The sequence below is a fragment of the Muscardinus avellanarius genome, assembly GCF_963383645.1.
Source record: "Muscardinus avellanarius genome assembly, chromosome: X".
Classification (NCBI taxonomy): domain Eukaryota; kingdom Metazoa; phylum Chordata; class Mammalia; order Rodentia; family Gliridae; genus Muscardinus; species Muscardinus avellanarius.
The window spans coordinates 91,651,560-91,675,372 of record NC_137792.1 but is presented as its reverse complement, the minus strand read 5'-3'; positions in this window follow the sequence as shown (position 1 = coordinate 91,675,372).

Genomic DNA, 23,813 nt, shown 5'->3' with positions numbered 1-23,813 from the left:
TTTGAGTGACTTTACAGGACAGTATTTTGAATATATATTCCTATATTTTAAGGAATAAAAGAGCTCCCAAACTTAAACTGCTTTAGCCGTGTAGCCATTTTATCATTGATGGTTATATGGTATTGCTGTTTGGCATCTCTTGCATATTGTAGGATAATGCAAATTAATAAATCTGTTAATGTTGAGAGAATCAATAATAGAAGTGATAAAAATTAAAGTACAAGCCTAAAAATATAATATTTGAATTCAAAATATCACTATGAACTTATGATTTATTTTCCTTTCTTTCTAAAATTAGATAATCCCTGAGACCAGAAAGTATGACCACCTAGTAGCATTGCACACCCACCAGGTGAGGTCTTACCCAAGATCAGATCATGCTGTACAAATACTGTCGCCTAGGTTATGGCACTTTGTTATGGCAGATCTAGCAAATAAAACTGGATTGGACTACTAGACATTATGTGCCTTCTAATTTAATACACTGGGAAGTATATAGTGACACTTGTGAGAGTTTTTTATTCCCTCTCAATGAAAAGAATCTGAGTTGAATCTAATCAGATCTCTATATGTAACTACCTATTTGCCAAAATAAAGGAATAGAGAAACATGTTAAATGACACCATGACCATGCAGTCAAAACCAGAATGTGACTTCTTCAATAAATAAAGAATACCAAAAAATATGGCAGAAAGGAAAAAGGATATGTCAACTAAATAAAATCATGGACTCTGGAACCTGATTTGAACAAATTAACATTAAAAAGGAAATTATAAAGATATTTGGGGAGATTAAATAAGAGTTATTAGATGACATTAATATATTAACTAATTTTTAAATATTAAGATGATATCAGTGTGAGGGGTTTTATTTTTGTACTGTAGTTTGAAATCAGGGGCATTCTACTTCCATGTTACACTCCCAGCCCTTTTTACATTTTAGTTTGAAACAGGATCTCGCTAAGTTTCTGAGAGTCTCACTAAGTTTCTGGGCTGGCCTCAAACTTGTGATCCTCCTCAGTCTTCCAAGTACTGGGATTTACAGGCAGATCTAGACTCTTCACAGATTTATTTTGTGGTGCTGAGAATTAAATACAGAGCCTCATGCATGCTAAGTAGTTGATGTGTCACTTAGCGCATTTAAAAGTCTTTTAACAAGAGATACAGTGCTTTACAATAGTTCTGTAAAACGTAGTCATTTTACATAATGGGAATTTTTTTCACGTTAGTTAGCAATATCCCATTTCTTCCAGCACACTAATCCCTGGTAACCAACATTCTATTTTCTGATTCTGAGTATAACTATTTTAGAAATCTTATATAAGTACAACTATGCAGTATATATCCTCTATTATCTCTTTGAGATCCTGATTTCAGATTTTTAAAATAAATATCCAGAAGAGATTGCTGGGTCAAATAGCATCTTTATTTAAAATTTTCTGAGGAACCTGAGAAATTATACTTTTTCATAGTGTCTTCACCATTTTTCCTTCCCACCAATAGCATGCAAGGGTTCCAGTGTATGCACATGATTGCAAACATGTGTCTTTTGTCTTATAATAGCCAATTCAGTAGGTGTAAGATGGCATTGGACTATGACTCTGATTTGCATTTCCTTGATAGTGATATGAAGCATATTTTGTCTGCCTGTTGGAAATGTGTATTTTTTTGAGAAATATCAATTGAGGTCTTTAGTCCAATTTTTAAAAGATTTTATTTTCATATTTTAGGTTCACAGAAAAAAGGCAAAGGAGGGTGCAAATGTTCTCCATATATTCTCTATCCCCACATATGAATAATCTCCCCTCGTATCAACAGCCCTTTCAGAGTGGTATATTTGTTACAACAGATGAACCTACATTAACCTACCATAAGCACCCAAATTCCTAATTTATGTTAAGTTTCACTTTTCATCTCCCACATTCTATGGATTTGTAAAGACGTATAATATGTATACAGAGTTTTTCACTATCCTAAAAGTCTCTGTGTTCCACCTATTCTTGACTTTCTGCCTCAACCCATGGCAAAACCTATGCCAACCACTGATCTTTCTTTCTTTTCTTTTTTTTTTTTTTTTGACTCTGGGAATTAAACCCCAGGAACATTCTACCTATGAGCTACACCCCAACCCTTATTTTCTTTTTTTTTATTTTGAAACAGAGTTCTTCTAAGTTATTAGGGCCTCTCTAAATTGCTGAGGCTGGTTGCAAACCTGCAATCCTCCTGTCTCAGCATCTTAAGTACTAGGGTTATGGACATGTACCACCATGCCTGGCTCTGATCTTTTTAATGTCTCCATAGGTCTGACTTCTCAACAATGTCATGCAGTTGGAATCATAAGTATGTAGTCTTTTCAGCTTGCCTTTTTTCACTTATTAATATGGATTTAAGGTTATCTAATGTTTTTTCATAGTTTGATAGCTAATTTCATTTTAGCACTGAATAATATCTCATTGTATGAATATATAAAAATTTATTTGATATATAAATTTCTTTGAAATTATAAATACACATACTATAAATATCAATGTGCAGATTTTTATGTGTATATACGTTTTCAATATTTTGTGTAGATACCAAGGAATACGATTGCCAGGCAATACAATAAGAGTATATTTAGTTTGTAAAAAGCTGTCAAACTGTCTCTGTCTCCCGACATGGCCATACCATTTTGCATCTCATCAGCAATAAGTGAGAATTCTTATTGCCCTGTATCCTTACCAGCTTGGGTTTTCCTTTTCTAACTCTTACAGATTAGATGCACCTACTAAATTATTTATGGGTAAATGATTTTTTTAGTTTTATTTTAACATAGTAGAAATGACAAAGCTCAAATTTAAAAGTTAATTTTGGCACGTGCCTGTAATCCCAGTACTTGGGAGGCTGCGACAGGAGGATTGTAGGTTCAAGGCAAGCCTCAGCAACTTAGTGAGACTCTGTGTCAAAACAATAATAAAAAATAAACATAAAGGATTGGGATAGAAAGTTTCTGGGTTCAATTCTCAGTAACATACACACACACACACACACACACACACACACACACACACACACATAAGAAATTCAACAGTAGAAGACAAGCCTGGTGCGGTGGTCCATGCCTGTAATCCATTTACTTGGAAGGATCATAAGTTGAAGTCCAGATTCCTCAATCTAACAAGACCCTGTCTCAAAATAAAAAAAATAAAATACTGCTGGGGGAATAGCTCAGTGTTTGAGCAACACTTATTTCTATCCTCAGTACAAGAAAGGAAGGAAGGAAGGAATAATCTTTTAAAAGAAGAAATCCATACCTAGATCATCATGAAAAAAACATGCAATAACCAACAGGTCATAAAAATGACAGAAAAGACAAATGTAAGATATTACAATTAGAATGGCAGTAGAATTCCCAACAGTAATAATAGTAAGAACTATTAGAATAATATTTTATTTGCTCTTGAGAGTAAATTGTTTTCAAATTATGTTATAATTTTACATTCTAATATTAGGATTCAAATATTAATGGCAAATAAAATATTTTAAAACAAATGAAAAGTATTATATATTGTTTATAGTACATGCTGGTAAAAGTTCCATCACTTATTCTGAAAGATGGAGGAGCAATAAAAATGAAGGTCACTGAATACATATTTGGGAAGAGATTTGTATTAATAAACATTATATAGCATTTTCAACCTTTGTATAAAATAGATATCAAGACCATGAATAATATGGAATATAGTAAAAACAATTCAGAAGAGTAAGTTTTGAGTATTTATTACCTTTGTTTTAATATAATTGATTTGCTTGCAGGTGTTACTAATTTAATTCTTAATTACACTTGTGTTTTCCAATCAGCTTGCAACATTGCTAAAAATTTAGCTTTTGGCTATTGTGAGCTGGTGCAGCTCATTAATAACACTGAATTACTAAGAAACTTTTACTAAAGGAACTTTAGGCAATGTTTTACTCTTCAAAGTTTGTTCTGAGATAGATACAAAAGAAATGGTGTGCAAAGAAATCAGTTACCATGTGAAAAATATAGACAACTAGTGATACCTATGCCTATTAACTGATAACAAAAGATGATGGAACTAAAAAATATCTCACAATTTTAGTACATAAGATGTAGAGGAAGTTGGGTATGGTGGTGCATACCTGTAATCCCTATATTTGGGAGGCTGAGCCAGGACAATTGCAGGTTGGAGGTCAGCCTCGAACTTGCAGACACCCTGTCTCAAAATAAGAAATAAAAATAGGGCTAGGAGTGTAGATCAGAGGTAAAATGGCCCAAGGTTCAGTCCCCTGTACTCCAACAAGTAAATAATTATTTTGAAAAACATGTGGGGGTAAAATTACATAAAACTTTATAAGATTTTTGTATGATTCCATAGGAGAAAGGAGATGTTAGATTTTGTTAAGTGTTTATATTAGTTTTAATCAAAAACACTAAAAATAAACAGAATATATACTACCAAACTAATAAAGAGTAAAGATTAAATTAACAAAAAAAATCTCAAAATAAGTCTATTTTTAAAAAGTATGCATTTGCAGATTGGATTCTGAAAGATGCCTTCATATGCTATGTATAAGGGACATATTCTAAATATAAGAATAGAGAAAGCCAGGCGTGGTGGTGCACATTTGTAATTCCAGCACTTGGGAGGCTAAGACAGGAGTATTGCAAAAGTTCGAAGCCAGCCTCAGCTACTTAATTACTTAATGATGATGATGATGATAATAATATTAACAATAATAATAATGATAATAAGTTGCTCTCAGCAACTTAGTGAGATCCTGTTTTCAAATAAAGTATAAAATAGGTATGGGCATGTAGCATGGATGGAGAAAAGCCCCTGAGTTCCACCCCCGGTATCAAACACACATACACACACACAGAATAGATAAAGAACTTAAGTTAAAGAACAAGAAAATATATACTTTTTATTTATCAAAGAAAACTCAATGTTGTTATGTTAACTTCTCTGTGCCCATGTGTTCTGATATTTGTAATGTAGATAGTAAAATTTAATGTTTTATGAGGCAATTGAGAGAATTTTTTTTGTTCCACACTCTTTTTTAAATTTTTATTGGTGCATTATATTCATACATCATATTGTGGTAAAAAAAAAAAACTTGTGTGTACAAACATATACACATCACTGATTTAACCCCTACCCAATTCCCACCCCATTCCCTCCCCGCCCCTCCTTCCCTTGCTCAGCTTAGTGGTTGACTTTGGTATGTTTAAGTACATTGTGTGTTTTAGAAATTTTCCTCTTCCCCCCTCCTTTCTCCTCCTTTAGGTTGCCTTGTTTGCTTCTCTATAGTATTTCCTTTTTCATCTAGAGTCCCTCCTATGACCCGTTTCTCCCTAACTCTCACATATTAGGGAAAGCATCTGATTTCTTATTTTTTGTGACTGACTAATCTCACTTAGCACAATGTCCTCCAGTTCCATCCATTTCCCTGAAAATGATGTAATTGAGGTTTTTTTTAATGGCTGAGTAAAATTCATTGTGTACATATCCCACAGTTTTGTAATCCATTCATCTGTTGATGGACATCTTGCTTGGTTCCATAGTTTGACTATGGTGAATTGTGCAGCTATAAATATAGATACACATGCATTAGTTTGGTAGTTTATTTTCTTTTCTTTTGGTAAAAGAAAAGAGAGAATTAATTGAATTAACATATAAGAGCAATTGCAACACAGCCAGGAACATAGTAGCTATATGTTAATAAAAATTAGCTTTCATTATTATTCAATAAAAATTAGCTTTCATTATTATTCTCTCCTACACATTGGATACTTCCAAAATTATGCATTTTTATATCAAGTTATTCATATATAGGTCATCACACTAACTACAAGTACAATATCATTGCTAAAACATCCCATATGTTTGACATTAACAGCAATAAACAAAAAATTCAATCCTATATAATACATGAAAGAAAGAAGAAATTATAATGAGAATTTTAAATATCAACAAAAATTAAAACTCAAACAGTAATAAAAAATAAACTCACTGGGTGCAACAGATTTGTGGAAATTGGTCACTTTAATGAGTTTTACTGGAAAAAAGAAAGGTTAAAACCAATGAGCTAATCAGAAGTCAGAAAAGCTGAACAAACTTAGATACTGGAAAAATAATGAAGATAAGACATTCATGAAATAGAAATGAAAAAGAAACAATAGGAAGGATTTTTAAAGAAACAAAATTTTGTTTAAGTAAAGCCAATATAAGATGATCCTTTAAGGCGGGGCATGATGGCACACGCTTGTAATCCCCACACTTGGGAGGTGGAGACAGGAGGATCGTGCAGATTTGAAGCCAGCTGCGCTGGCTTAAGAGACACTGTTTCTAAATATAAAGAAAAAAATATTTATATATAATAGGTCTGGGAGTGTAGCCCGGAAGTAGAAGGGTTTCCAGGAACCCCAGTACCACCAAAAAAAAAAAAAAAATGATGATCCTTTGACAAGACTGATCAAGAGAAGAAAAAATGGAGTCTATCTACATATCAGGCAGAGATTTAAAATATTAATAGAGTGCTATAAAATCAAGTCAATAAATTTTAAAAATTTAGATAAAATGAGCAAGTTTCTAAATAATAACATTTCTCAAACATGGGTATCTCAGTTCAGCGTCATATGGTATAAACTAAAAATATATTTTTTTATTTCTTTTTATATTTTTATTGGTATAAACTAAGAATATAATTTTAATTTATGTTTATTTTCATATTTTCATTGGTGCATTGTAATTATACATCATAATGTGGTTCAAAGTGATACAGATGTTCATGCAGACAGTACTTGGTATGTTTCCCTCTGGAGCCCACCCAACTACCCATCATACTGCATAAATTCCAGTGAGATCAGTAGGGATACCTTTCTATATGGACTCAGCAATTTTTGAACTGTTTCCTTCATCAGTTCTTCTTTTTGCCCTCTTCCCACATTCCTTCCCTCAATCCCTTCCCACTATTCTACTGGTCTCTCTTCTCATTTATCTAAAATCCCTATTGTTTTCTCTTGTCTCTCTAGCTTCCACATATGAAAGAAAACATGACCTTTGACTTTGTAAGAGTAGCTGATCTCGATTAGCATAATATTCTCTTGATCTATTCATTTTGCTAAAAATGTCAATTTTGCTCTTTATGGTTGAATAAAATTCCACTGTATGTATATATGGTAATATATTTATCTATAATAAAAGTGAATTAATACTTTTACTTACATAAATGATCAGTTTAGAATGAGGGAAGCAGCTCAAAGGTGTTTTCAGGGAACAAGGGTCCTATCTTCATATGTGGCTTCCATCTTTAGCACCACATTATGGTTCAAACTGGAGCACTAGTCAGAGGGTCTGGGTTTCAAGCCAGCTGATGAAGAAAATGCAGAAGATATAAAGAAAAATATGTTTTTTCTTTTAAATTAGCTCTTTCAAATCAGTCATCCCAAAAGTCCCATACTATATTCTGATTTATATTTTATTGGACAAAACTTAATTTCTTGGCTCCAAGGAAAAATAAGAGTAAGTATTTCATTTAAAGCAGCACTGTGTTCACCTGTATAGTATAGTTCTCCTATTTTAGATGAAGAAAATTGTGAATGAGGATTAGGAGTTACAACTGTTAAAAATGGGAGAAAAAGGCTCAAAATGAATTAGAAAGCTTAATAAGCCTATACTCAATAAAAAATGAACCAGTATTTTAAAATCAATACACACAAAATGCAAATATCAGGGTTAGATAGCTTTGCATAATGAGCTCTATATAACACTCAAGAGATAGATCATTTTAATTTATATGCACTATTCCAGATAAGAAGAAACCTTGCTTTCCAGCTCACTTAAGGAGGCCAACATATTCATACTCAAACTAGAACACAAAGACTGTATAAAAAGTTGAAATTATTGGCTAGACACATTTAAATAAGTTTGTATATTTTTAAACATAATAATAAGTTGAATACAGCTATATGTATTTACATATATATATATATGCATTTGGGTTTCTACATATTACGTGTCTAATTCTAGGGATAATGATAAATGACAGAAAATAATTGAACATAGCATACCATATGATTGTTAAGGGAGACTTATGTTTATGATCAGAAGAAAAGTCATTTGATATAATACACTTACCCTGAATATGAAAAATCTTAGTAAGGTGGACATCAACAAAATTTTTGAAAATAATACCACAAATGACAGCATTTTATTGGATGGGGGAAATAGTGACATGTTGACCAAATGGTACAAGTTTTCAAATTGCAAGGTAAGTCCATATCTTAGGCTCTAACATACAGCATAGTAGTTCTAATATTGTATTGAAATTTGCCAAGAAAGCAGATTTAGTGTTCCATCACATGCACACAAGAAATGACAACTCTCTGTGATAATGTATTTGTGCAACTTATATTGTAGTAATCAATACACTATCCATATATATATATATATATATATATATATATATATATCATGTTATTACATTTTATACCTCAAAGATACTGAAATTTGGCAAATAAAGTCTTAAAAAGAAAATTAGTTTATCATAAAGTTTTACAAAATAATACAGATTTCAGAATTACTGGCTCTCAAAAAGTGGAAGGAGAATAATGGATAGAGTTAGAAAGGAAAGAAGGAGGACTAAAGAATTAAAATGTTCAAATAATGCTATGGCAAATTATGAAGGTATTCCTACCAATTTGACTAATGTGGGGAGGTAGGAAGGGAACAGGGTGGAATGTGAAAGTAAATATACCAAGAGCTGTGTGCATGCATTTTATCACATTAAAACTCACTATGCCGTATAATTGCAGCACACTAATAAAATAATAAAAAACAGGTATTCTGAATAAATTACTACTATTACAGTCAGGCTTTTCACTGTAGCAAGTGATATCACTTTAAGTTTAAAAACTAAAGTAACTTTAAATATGCATCAGTAGGAAAGTTAAATGAATATTGTTGTCATGTAATGGAACCCCATGCAGCAATTCAAATGAATATTATACACTTATGCTTATCAATATCTGTAAATAGCAAGAACACTAAAAACAAATTGCATAAAAAGAGATATGGCCTGATTCCATTGAAATTAAGTACTCTTTGGTTATGAGGGTAGCAATAAGTTTGTGTATGTCTCTTGTTTGCATTTATAAAGCCTATAGCACCACTTAGATGGTCATGCTGAGGAGCAAAGACTTCAGTAGTTTCTATGATAGCAACCGCTTTCCATCAAGGGATTTTTTTTTACTCTTTTAATTGGTGACCATAACATGGTTTGTGCAAATGTAGTCTGTGAGATAAAGCTAAGTAGCAGGCTTATAGGACCTATTCCTGCGTGCATGTAAAAAATTCAAATCCAGAGTGATATTTGATGGGCCCAATTGGTGGCCCAATTCCATATGGAGGTACATTTGCCTTAGGAAATAGATGTCTCTGAAACTCTAATAGTAAAAAGACCGGAAATAAACACGTAAAGATTGTGATTGTTGAGTACTATATATAAAAAAAAAACTTTCTGAGGGATGAAGGGAGACAATCTTCCAAGCATCAAATTAATAGCACTGATAAAATCATTAAAATGACTGATGAGTAATGTATTCATGCAAATATATACAAATTAGTTTTATCATGGGTTCACCTATTTCTTTAAATGATGTCTCATATAATACTAATGACCTAAAATAAAAGTATAAATCTTTTCCTTTAACAATAAATATAAACAGTATTTTTCTGTTAAATAACTTGATTCAGATAAAAATATGCTAATGTGTAAGGAAGGTTTTTGTATTTATGTCACCATGCAACATAGTTGAGTTAGCTATATGTGTCTTATTATTTAGACAAAGCATCCAAGGTGCTGGAATAATTGATAGACAAATGTCTCAGGCTCCCAACCTAATGGGTAGCCACTTGAAATGCAGTTCAGATAGTCTGTACCTCCTGGCAGGCAGAAGACCAGAGAGATATTTTATACTAGATCTAGACCAGGGACAACATAAAGGAAGAAAGACTTATTTTTGGCTCATGGTTTCAGAGGTTTAGTTCATGGTAGGCTGTCTCCATTCTCTGGGCCTAAAGTGAGGCATAGCATCATGGCAGAAGGACATGGAATTAAGAAATAGGAAATAGGAAAGCTGCTTGGCTCATGGAAGGCAGGAAGCAACATAAAAGAGTAAAGGGGCCAAGGACAAGATAATGACCATGGGACAAGAACTAACTCCCTTTAACTATGTTCTACTGCCTGTATTTTTTACCACCTGCCAATGATCCTTTCAAATTATTAATCCATCAATTAATCCACTGATGAGGTTAGAGACCTCATGACCCAATCATTTCTTAAAAGCTGAGCATGGTTGCACTGGAGACCAATCCTTTAACACTTGAGACTTTGCAAGATACTTCATAATCAAACTACAACAGTCTGAGATACAAGTTTTCAAAAAAATCTGTTCTTACTGCCAATGGGGAGAAAAGGCCTTTGCTTTCTTTCTTGTTGGAGTGACTTCCTTTCTCTTTGAATCCTGAAGGAGGGTTGCATATTTTAGTTTATCATTGGGGTCTCCCTCTTTTGCATCCATGGTTCTGCCCCAAAAGGCTTATGGTTCTGGTTTTGGATCATATAACAATAAGCATACCTTTGAAAAAGCATAAAAAGGAGAATGGAGAACAGAGAAGGTGCCTTGGCTGGCCTGGAAACCTTCCTTAACTAGCCTGGGAGGCAAAGAGCAGATTTAAGACAAAAGCTAAGAATTACAAAAATATCTATGGTTTCTCCTTCTTTCTCTAAAGTTCCTCCTGTGATATGTTTTCTCCCTAGATTCTGCAAATTGAGGAGATAATTTGATTTCTTACATTTTGTGATTGACTAATCTCACTTAGTATAATGTTCTCCAGTTCTATTTGTTTTCCTACAAATGATGTGATTTTGTTCTTCTTTATGGGCTGAGTAAAATTCTATTTTGTGTACATACCCCACAGTTTTGTAATCCATTAATCTGTTGATGGACATCTTGGATGGTTCCATAGTTTGTCTATGGTGAATTGTGCAGCTATGAACATAGATACACATGCATTAGTTTGATAGTTTGGTTTCTCTTCTTTTGGGTAGATACCCAGAAGTGGTATTGCTGGATCATATGGTAGGCGACCTAACTGAAGAGAAAGGGAGAGGGAAAGAAAGAAATTCCCTAATGTACATAATGGACATCTAAAAACATATCAAAGCCAATCATTAAGCCAAACATGAGGAGGGAAGAGGGAGGGATTGGGGTGGGAATTGGGGAAGGGCTAAATAAGTGATGTGTGAATGTATGCCTCTACCATCCTGCACTCCATTAAGATGTATGACTATAGTTGGGCGTGGTGGAGCACTCTTGTTATCTCAGCATTTGGGAGGCAGAGACCTGAGGATTGCAGTTTGCAGACAGCCTCAACTACTTAGTGAGGTCCTTCAAAACTCAGTGAGACCCTGTTTCAAAAAATAAAAAGCATAAAAAATAGGGCTAGGGGTGTAGCTTGGAGGCAGAATGCCCCTGGGTTCCATCCTCAGTACCGCAAAACAAAACAAAACAAAACAAAACAAAACAAAACAAAAGTATGACTATAATGCACCAATAAAAAAAGCAAAAGTAAAAAAATTTTAAAAAAGAATTACAAAAAGCATCCTGACCTGAAGAGCATACAATTTTTTATGTAAATGATAACAAGAAATAATTCCAGCCAAGGCCAGTAAGTTCTAGAAAAGATTGATGAAAGAAGATGAAGAGTTTTCCATATTAAAGTATAATATTTATACAGCAAAGGAAGCCATCAAGAGTCTATAGAGAGAATCTACAGAATAGGAAAAAACCTTTGCCAGCTATTTCTGATAGAAGATCAATATCCAGAATATACAAAGTGCTTAAAAGAACACTTAAAAAATCAAGAAATAGACAGTTGAAATAAATAGATACTACATGGAAGAAATACAAGTGGCCAATAAATATATGAAAATTGTTCAACATTATAAATCAGAAAGATACAAATCAAAATAACACTGAGATTCCATATAATACCAAATAGAATGCCAATAATCAAGAAGCAAACAACAGTAAATGCTGGTGAGGATGTGGGGAAACAAACTCTTCTACATTGTTATTGGGATTGTAAATTAGTGTAGCCACTATGGAGATCAGGGTGAAGATTCCTCATAAAACTGGGAATGGATCTACCATTTGACCCAGCTACACCATTCCTGAGTATCTTCCCATAGGTGTTGAAACCAGTATATTATAGCATATGTATACCCAAGTATACAGCAGCACAGTTCACAATAGCCAAATTATGGAACAAACCCAGATGTCTGAAAACAGATATATGGACTACAACATTGAGTTATATACACAATGGAATTCCAGTTATCAATAAAGAAGACCAAAATGATGTCATTTACAAAAAAAATGAATGAACCTGTACAATATTATGTTCAGTGAGATTAGCCAGTCACAGAAAGTAAAAGGAAGTGTTTACTCTCATATGAGAAATCTAGATAATAATTGGGATACTAGAGAGACTTTAGATAAAGGAGGAGAAACTCTAGTGAAGCCAGGGAGGGGTTCAGGAAAGGGTGAATTAATAAAATATTTTCATAAACTTTATGTACATATGTGAGAAAAGTAATGTCAATCTCAGTATCTTGAATGGGGAAGAGGAAGAACTGAGGAGGAAACTGGGGAGAAATTCAAGAGCCATGTACATGTATACAACTATCACGCAGAACTACTATATATATATATATATATATATATATATATATATACACACACACACACACACACATATACATGTATGTGTGTGTGTGTGTGTGTATATGTGTGTGTGTGTGTGTAATACAATATATAATTATTCTGGGCTTTTCTGAGCTGAGAACTTTGTAGAAGCATTATTTAATGTACTGAAAAAGTAATCAAAAGATTGCTTAATTTTTATTTGCCTTTATCAGTATTGAATATTCATAAATACTGAATATCATAAATATACTGAATACTCAGTATGAATATTGTAAATATGTTATCAATATCTAATTTCTCATATGAGAACTTATTCATTGGGATATATATATATATATATATATATATATATATATATATATATTTGTTTTGCTAATTTTTTTTATCTAGACCTTTCAGCACCTATATTCCTGAGGGATATTAGTCCCTTGTTCACTTGTACCTTTATGTATATTGTCTACTTATATATTTATATTATATTCAAAAAAAGAAAATATCAAATACAATTATTTGAAATTATGTAAATTTTAAGCCAAAACTTATGTGATTTGGCAATGCATTATGAAAAAATATAAATGGATAGATTAAAACTATATTAGTGCTTAAAGAAAACATAGGATACATTGTTTCTTCTGTGATATTTATTTTTTTATTCTAGTATGTTAAAAAAATTTCACCATATTCAATTTAAAAACTTATATTTAGGTCCTTAGGAAAAGTATTCTTTCTCTAAAAGAAGTTTCATTTGTATTAAGTAGCTCATTCATAACCATTTGACAATATGTTGTTTTTGAGAACAAGATGACTAATTTTGCTTAGAAAATATATTAGATTGAATGCACATGCATGGTTTTTACTTTGTTTCATATTTCAATATATCACTAAAACTTGAGTCTCTTACTTTTTTCCTCCAATTCTAAACCCTATCGTCTTATTGAGTTCTTTTCAAATATAATTGTCATGTTTTAAAATTTCTTTAAGTACATTATTTACATGGGTACACAATTTTAGAAAATCATCTACGATAGCACTTTTCAATCTTAGTTGAACATTATCAGTATCTGCGAAACTTTAGACATTCAGATGTCTGGGTCAGGGGGTTAGTAATAAAACACTTGTCTTACAGTTGATGCCCTTAGTTTGATTCCCAGCACTGGAGTGGGGGATTTTCAAATGAGTATTCAAACTCCTAAAGAGTAGGATCACGGGTTTGAAGTCAGCCTCAGCAATTTAGCAAGACTGTCAGCAACTTAGCAAAGCCCTGTTTTTAAAATAAAAAAGGACTTGTGGAGTGGCTTAGAGGTAGAATCTCTATGAGTCCAATCCCTAGTGCCAAACAAAAAACAAAAATTCAAAAATTTCTAAAGGATTTTTTAATTGGTACATTGTAGTCTCACATCATAATGTAGTTCAGAATTATAGTGACATACATGCCCATAGCACTTGGTGGAAAGTTTTAAATAGCTCATCTGGGAAATGATCTGGTATCAATGTTTTTATGGCATCTCAGATTGTTCTAATGTACAACCAAGGCTCATAATCACTATTCTAAGGGTTGGCCTAAAACAGATACAAGTTTCTACAGGAATGTCAGGACTTACAAGACATTACAACAATATTGTCCTACTAGCCTTTATATATTGGGGACCCATCCAAAACAAGTATTAATATTGGAAAGGTCTGCGTGGATTATAATTATTTTTAGAAGACCCAGAATGTCTATCAAAGAATACTGAGTAGAAATGAAGCTAATTGAATTATAATTAACTATAATTAAATGCTTCCTAAATACAAAAAAAATCTGTATTGTCATTCAGTAATGTGAAGCTTTTTATAAGTACTTTCTTGGTTTGGAATTATAGGGGAGATTTTAGTGGCTTATTACTTCTTATGTGCCATCTGGAGACAGGCCACCAGAATGCATGTGGGTGGCGGTGATCATATGGCTTAAATAGAAAATTTCAAATGGATTCTAGGTAACTAAATCAGAAAGATTATATTTTCTCAGGGGTTCATTTGTGTGTGTGTGTGTGTGTGTGTGTGTGTGTGTGTGTGTGTGTGTGTAGTACTGGGAATTGGACCCAAGACCATTCTACCTCTAGAGGCTCATGATTTCTTTATTGAAATAGACCAATATTAACTAACGTAATAGATTGTACTCTAATCACTGTGCTGGAGAATTACAGTTTTAAGATTTTATTTTAATTTTTAAATAATTTCAAAGTATTTAATATATGCATTTACATATATAAGGCTGATAATAAAAGCTAAAGATCCTTGCTTATCTTTAATCAAACTTTAATTGTTCTGTTGGTTTCTTATATATTTCTGATTTTGTCCAATTATAAGGATGTAGACTGTTCTGAAAAAAAAAAACATATACATAGAAGTTAATAACATTTTCCAAAACTGTATTTGTTGGTGATTGCTGCTTAAATGTAGAGTGGATCTTTTTCTAACCTACAGAAGAAGACATTCTGATTTTATATTGACTTTTTCTTGACAATTATTTACTCCTATATAGCTAATTGCATCTCTTTGTATTACAGAAAGTACTACAACATTTTCTCTGTTCTTGGTAGGAGTCTTTTGACTGCCATAGGCTTTCTTTTTCCTCTAACTGGTACTTAACTCTAAGTATTGTATAACTATCCTCTAATAAACAACATGGTGAATTAGTAATATTGTACTGTACTTAAAATTTGATGAGAGTAGCTCTTACATGTCCTCACCACATAAAAACAGGCACTCATACACACAACAGTAACTGTGGCAGTGGGTATATTAAACTGATATACTAGTCATTACATAATATATGTATATATATTATATGTAGATATATAATATATGGGTACTGTATACATATATAAAATATATATCACATATGTATATATATGAACCTGTATACTTTGAATATATACAGTTTATTCAGCAAAAATACCTCAATAAAGTTGGAAAGAAGGTAAATATCCTCTGTTTACTTACCTAATTACAAAAACTGACTTTTGTTCCACATAGCTTACTAAGATTCAGTGGTGGAAGAGGCTTGACTTATTGTGCAAATGATTATCATTTCTCCCCAATAAGGGATTTTACTCACTACAGGGGTTGTACTTTCCAATAAAGTGTTACCACTGTGCATTTATTATTAATCAACATATAAAAGTATCCTGTATACCAACATTTTCTGTAAGAGTTAAGCTCATTTCTGAACTTCCTTTTGACATATTTCCTAAAAAAAATATTTGTGTATGTGTGTGTGGTAGTTGGGATTAAGCTCAAGGACATTCTATCTCCAAGCTACACCCCAGGCCTTTTCAATTTTTTTCTTTTGTTTTGAAATGGGGTACCACTAGGTTACTGAGTGTCTATGCAAACTGCTGAAGCTGGTCTCGATCCTGCCATCCTCCTGTGTCAGCTTTCAGAATACTTGAATCTTGATCCATTATATATTGATGTAATAAAATCTTTGACTTTCCACTATGTACAATATAGATAGACATATCTAATAGCCAATAAAAGTTAAAATATTTTGGAAACCATTAATCTAGAACATAATTTCTTTAAATATAGAGAGGAAGAAAATTGCTACATTTGTATCACTTGGAGTTCAGCATGATGTAGAAATACAATACACTAAGAAAAGCATAAAAATAAATAAAATCAATCCCACCCTCAAATTGGATAACCTAGAATAAATTGATACATTCCTAGAGAATCATGAAAGAGTGAATCATCGGAATACACCAATAGAAAATAAGGAGATTTGATCAATAATTACAAACCTCCTTACAAGCAAAAATCCAGGACCAGATAGCTTCACTAGTGAATTTTACCACACACTTAAATGAGACTTATTATCCATTTTTCTTAAACTCCCAAAAAAGTTGAAATGAAGACAATACTTCCAAACTCACTTTATGAGACCAAAATTACATTGATAATAAAGAAAACAAGCTAATATCCAGATGAACATTGATGTAAACATCCTCAACAAAATAGTAGAATATTTAATGCAAGAATACTTTTAAAGGATCATGTGTCATGATCCAGTCTGATTTATCACTGGGATGCAAGATGGTTGAGCAAAAGCAATGATTAATGGGAAACCATACATTTATAGAATAAAAGTTAAAAAAAAGCATATCATCCAGGTAGGCACATGCTTGTAATCCCAGTATTTGGGAGTCTGAAACAGAAGGATCATGGTTCTCAGACAGCCTCAGCTACTTGGTGAGGCCTTCTGCAACTTAGTGAGACCTTGTTTCAAAATAAAGAATTAAAAATAGGGCTGTGGGTATAGCTTGGAAGTTGAATGGCCCTGGGTTCCATCCCCAGTACCGCAACAAAAAAAAAAAAACAAACCATAACATCACAATTATACAGCAATAGCACTTGAAAAAAAATTCAACGCCTTTTCATGATAAAGTGTTAACAATGTACTAAAGAAAATTATATCAATGTATAAAGGCCAAAAGTGACACACCCACAGCTAACATTATATTTGACAGTGAAAAACTGAAAGCATTTTCATTAATATCAGAGAATATTCCCACTCTCACCAGTTCTATACAACATAGCCCGAGTAAAGAGAAAAAAGAAATGAAAGAGGGAAAATAGTTGTCCTGTTAAAATGGCAAATCATTTTTTAAAGAAGTTAAAGAAGAATTTTCTTTGTGAAAGTTTGGTGGTTTTTCAGTAAGTTAAACATAGTCACCACTTATACTCAAGAGAATTAAAAACATATATATATATATATATATATATACACAAAAAGCATATATGCATGTTCATTACAGCATTATTCATGCAAAATAATTGAAACAACTACAATTTCCATCAACTTATGATTGAAAAAAATATATCCATGCAATGGAATATTATTAATCATAAAATTAAATTACCTATACTTGCTATAATATGAACTTTGAAAACATTATGCTTAATGTAAGAAGGAAAAACAAAAGGTTACATGTTACATGAATCCATTTGCACAAAACACCTAAAATAGGCAAATAAATATAGACTTTAAGTAGATTAGTGGTTTACAGATGCTAGGGAAAAGGGTGAATAGGAATGACTGCTGAGGGGTACAAGGATTCTTTTGGGAATTATAAAAATTTTGTGAAATTAGTAGTGATGATGGTAGAACAATCTTTGTCAATGCACTAAAAGTGACTATATGGCATACTTTACAGGGTGAATTTTATAGTATGTGAATTGCATATCAAGAAAAAGATCACGAAAAAATATTTTGACAAAATGGGCTTAGAAAGTAAAAGATCCAAAGCTAGGCATGGTGGCACAAACCTATAATACCAGTTATGTGAAAGGCTGAGAAAGGAGGATTTTATGCTCAAGGCCAGCCTCAGCAATTTAAGATGTCCTATTTAAAACTGAAAAAGGGAAGCCAGGTGTGGTGACACATGCTTGTAATTCCAGCATTTTGGAGGCTGAGACAGGAGGATTGTGGTTCACGGACAGACTCAGCTACTACTTAGTGAGATCCTCTGCAACTTAGTGAGACCCTATTTCAAAATAAAAAATAAGAAATAGGGTTGGGAATATTGCTTGGAGGCAGTATGTCCCTGGGTTCAATACCCTGTACTACGGGGAAAAAAATTGTAAAAGAAAGTTAAAGTTCCAAATATAATTATATTACCATCGCATAAAGTAATAAATTATAACAAAAAGAGCAAACAAATTAATTTCAACCCAACCATTCATATTATTTACAGAAATAAGCTTAAATTTCATTATTGACTTAGAGGAAAAATGGGAATTTAAATTTTGGCAAAGAAAAAAACAGAAGAAAATATTCAGGATTGACAATTGTACATAAATACCATTTACTTGACAGCTAAGGTGTGATACATAAAAAGGAAATTCGATAAATTGCACTTCATGAAAATTCAAAACTTCAGATCTTCAAAAGATAAGAAGAAAAAGACCGTAGACTCGGAAAAATATTTTCATGTATCCAACAAAAGACTAGCATTTAGAATATATAAATGTTTTTAAATCAAAAGGCTTAAAACATTCAATCATAAAAAGTGTAAAAGACATAGAGATATTGTGCCAAAATGATAAACAGATGATAAACATGTGCATAGGACTATAGTTATTAGGAAAGTGCCATTGAGAACATAGAAGATATCACTACACACCTATTTAGAATGGCTAAAATCGAAAAGGACAACACCAAATGCCAGTGTGTATGTAAAGAAACCAGAGAGAAATGTAAACTGGTACAACTCCTTTGGAAAATAGTTTGGCAGTTTTTTTTTTTAAATACTCAACTACCATATGACCCAGCAAATGCATTCTTGGGCATTTATCCCAGATAAATGAAAACTTATGTTCACATAAAAATCTGTACATAAATATTTATACTAGCTTTATTCACAATAGTCAAAAACTGGAAATAACCCAGATATCCCTCAATGAATGAATAAAGAAGCAAACCCTGAAATATTACTGAACAAGTCATATGAGGTATTGTGGATGCAATTGTCATCTTGCATGAGCTTCCAAATAATTATATTGCAAAAAATGGTAATCCCCAAATTCCTTCATTTTGATTCAACTTTCATTAAATTCTTGGGATGACAAAACTACAGACCTTAGAACAGAATGAAACTTGTCAGGGTTAAACAGTAGCTGAGGGTGAGAGGGAGATTGGTGTGGTTATAAAGCACACACTACATCAAAGAAGGAGTCATTTTCATGATGGAAATGGTCTGTATCTTCATCACATTGTGGCTGTGCTTTGTAAGATATTATAAGTGGAGAAAACTCAGTAGATTATACATAGGATCTATTTTCTTTCATTTCTTTTATTTTTATAGTGAGGAATGAACCCTGAGACATTATAACTCTGAGCTATATCTTCATCCCCTTTTATCTTTTGGGTTGAAACAGGATTACACTAGGTTGCTGAGGGTTTACTGAATGTTTGAGGCTGGGTTTAAACCTGGAATCCTCCTCTTTTAGCCTCACAAGTACTAGAATTACAGACCTGTACCACCACACCCAGTTCCAAATTATTTATTATAACTACATGTGACAATACTAACTCAAAATAAAATACATAATTTTTTAAAAGAGTCTTAAGAGACCTTTTTATAAATCATATGATGTGGGCTTTATTTGCACATGGTTTCAAGCAACCTCTCAAATAAAAATTATGTCAGTGACATTTTGAAATCTGGACATTGATTAGACATCTGATTATATGAAAGAATTTTTTAAATATTTAGTAGTGACAGTTGTCTTCTTTTTGAGCTTAAAAACATTTGAATCTATATAGGGAAACAGTCTTTCTATATGGTAATAGATAAGTGATTACCTGCTGGAGACCCGTGATTAACATAATCTAAATCTGATTAACATAATCTAAAACTGATTAACATAATCTAAAACTGATAGTAGTGATAGTTATACAACTTCATGAACAAACTAAAAAGGAATGAATTATACACTTTAACTGGATTAATAAAGCTGTTTTTTCTTCTTATACATTTTATTTCTTTAGAGATATAAACTGAAACACAATTTTACAATAATATAATAGTTGAGCCAAGTGTGGTTGTGCATACCTATAATCCCAGTACTTAGGAGGCTGAGACAGAAGGATTGCAGGTTCAAAGTCAGTTTCAGCAATGTAGCAAGACCCTAAGCAAGTTAGGAAGACACTACTTGAAAATGAAAAGTAAAAAGGCCTTGGGCTGTAGCTCAGAGAATAGAGTATCCCTGTGTTCAATTCCCAGGACTGCATGTTCCTACACACAAACACACATACACATACAAACAGAAAAGCTATAGTATCTGGTGGCTGGGGGCTTGTTCCTTTGTTGAGTGCATTTAGTATGTGTGAAACCCTGGGTTCAATCTCCTGGGTTCCTGCATGTGCATGCATATAGTCTGAAATTTGCTTTAAACTAATATGTAATGGGAGAAAAGGGTTATGAGAAGAAATAACACTTACCATGAGAACTGTAGAAGCAGTTTGATAGATACTTGGAAAGTTAATAAATTATTCTCACTATTTTTATGTTTGTTAAAACATTTCAAAAATAAAAAGTCACAGTTTAAATGGACAAAGTAAAACATTTGGTTGCTAAAAATTAGAGGCTTTAAAAAAGTAATCATGATTGTGATAAGATGGAAACTGAGTGAAGTAACACATATCAGTCACTGTAAAACTTGAAATTCAACTGCTGAGAAGGCAGCTTCTTAACAAAAGAACAAAAGCAGCAAAAAATTAAATAAAACAGAAAAAATGAACCACAACTGAATAAAATCCAGAAGATAAGGGGAATAGCAAACACAGTGGCTGGCTGTGCCATCTTTGCCTGACTATGCAACATCAGGACAGATAGCACTCAGAGCTCCAAAGATCTCCCACAAAAAAATATCAACCATTTGATGTAAAGTAAGTGGCTGCAGATCTCCAACATTGTAAGCAGTTGGCATCTCATCCAAGTTCAACAGAGATCTGGCTGCCCACATGCTCAGCCAGAATTTCTGGCAGAGGTGTGAAGCACACCTTTCCCTCCAGAGACCCAGAGCTCAACTGTAAGTTAACTATCCACTTTGGTGGGAGACTGCAGAGCACAGCCACAGGAACTTGGGTAGAAAGCAATAGACTCCTGTGGTCTGAGACTTTGTGATCCACCTCTCTGGAGGTTGGGTTGAAGGTTGCTGCTGGACACAGCAGAGGTGGGATAGGCCCATAGCATACAGGGCACAATGCCTGAATAGATCCTCCAGAGATCTTCCTATGATCACACTTGACACCCCCACCAGCATGGGCAGAGAAAGAAACACAGGTCCAGGACCTGCAGAAAGCACTGAGACCCATGCTTACACTGGGCTCAGCCCTAGCGACACCTATCACCTGCATGACCAGAGAGAAGTAAAGGGACAGGCCCTGTGGAGAGCTCAGAAACCCAGGCATCCAGTAGAAGAGGCACCAGGACACTCAACGCCTGCATTGACAGATCAGGCAGGCCAGGCTTCCAATCATTGCAAGAGACCCAAAAGTGGGACTGAAAACCAACATCACTGCTATAGGTTGTTGAGCAAATGAGAATGCTTGGAACATGCTCAAGAACCTACTACAGTGAGTAGATATTAAAGCACTAAAAGAATCCACACAGACCCAGGACGACTACAATGGCCAAGTTTTCTCTGTATTCATATACATGCAGGTTGTTTTTTTTTTTTTTTTTTTTTTGTGTGTGTGTGTGGGGTTTGGTTATTTTGGGTTTTTATGTTTGTTTGTTTTCCTATCTACTCTTTTTCTCCAACACTTTTGTTTTGTCTTATATTAAATTCATTGCTTGTAACTATACCTAAATACTCTACACTCGCTACTAGAATCCTTCTATATTCACTATCTTTAATCTCTACTATATATACCTTACTATACTCGAATTCTCATTCTCTTGGATTATATCCTCTATATTTCCCTATTCCTGCATCCCTCACTCAATCTTTACCATTGAGTAGAATGCAAATTGCTCTTGTTTATGCCAGGTGACACCTCTAAATCCCTACTGCTGAGATTAGACCAGAGAGGTAAACCACTGGAAAGGACTGCCTGAAAACTAAGAATAAACTAACTACAGCTGACAGAAGGAACCACCCAACAGCCACATGTCAAGGTTTAAAAATACATAGAGCACAAATGGTTTTGCTTATACCCCTGAGCCAACCAACTCCTTTCAATGCACATGACAGGCCCTCAACCTTAACACCTGCAACCCACCAATGACAATATTACAGGGGGCAGAAAGAGCCCCAGAGTAACCACAAACTAGTACTGACTATCTACCAGTAGAACAACAGTGGGATAACAGTAGGCACAATTTTAAGGTTAATATCAAAAGGTGATAAAATCACAACAGAGTATAGAGAATAACCATATAGTAGAGGCTATTCAATTGTAAGGCATACCTAGTAGTAAATATATACCTATCTATCACAATAAGATACTACAAGGAGAGAGAAAATAGACATAAAAAAACCTACAGAATGAAAGAAAACTATCAAATGCAACAAAGATATAAACTTAAGAAACCAGAAATCATGAAAAGAAAGAATGTCAAGGAAACGATGAGCTCCAACAACTCCACAGTAACAGAATCCAATGACACAGAAAAGAGATTGCTCAAAGGATAATTCAGAACTATAATAGTGGAAATAATACAGAATTTCTAAAAAGAATTTAGAGAGTGCCTGAAAGAAATGAAGAAAAAATAAAAAATTTGACACCCTGAACAAAAATCAAAACGAAGCCTTGAAGGAAGTGAAGGATGCAATCATTGAAGTAAAGACATCAATATACATGATAAACATTAGGCTAGACCACATAGAAAATAGAATCTCACACTTAGAAGTTGACCACTCCAAAAATGAATGCATAGTATGCATGATGTACATTCACAAACATATCAAGGTAAATCACTAAGCCAAACATAAGAAGAGTAATAGTAGAGGGATTGTGGTGGGAATTGGATAAGAGTACCATCTTGAACCCCATTAAGATGTATGACTACAATTTACCAATAAAAATTTTTAAATAAAAAAAGAAAAATATTTGACAGTATAAATTGGACATGGAAGAGTTGTGGGCTCATCTTAAAAGAGCTAACATAAGAATAATAGACATAGAAAATGGAAATAGAAGGTGAAATCAAAGGGATCAACAATTTTTTCAAAGAAGTAACATCAAAAAATTTTCCAAATGTAAAATAGGAAGCCAATACACAAGTACAGGAAACTTATAGAACCCCCTTTAGACAAGATCTGAGAAAAGGTTCACCACACCACATAATAATCAAACTGACTAATATAGAAGCCAAGGAAAGAATCTTAAATGTGACTAAAGCAAAAGACCAAGTGATGTTCAGAGACAAACCAATTAAAATCATTCCAGACTTCACAAACAAAGTCATGAAAGCTAGGAGGGCCTGGAATAACATTTTCCAAACTCTTAAAAATAAAAACTTGCAGATGAAAATGTTCTACCCAAA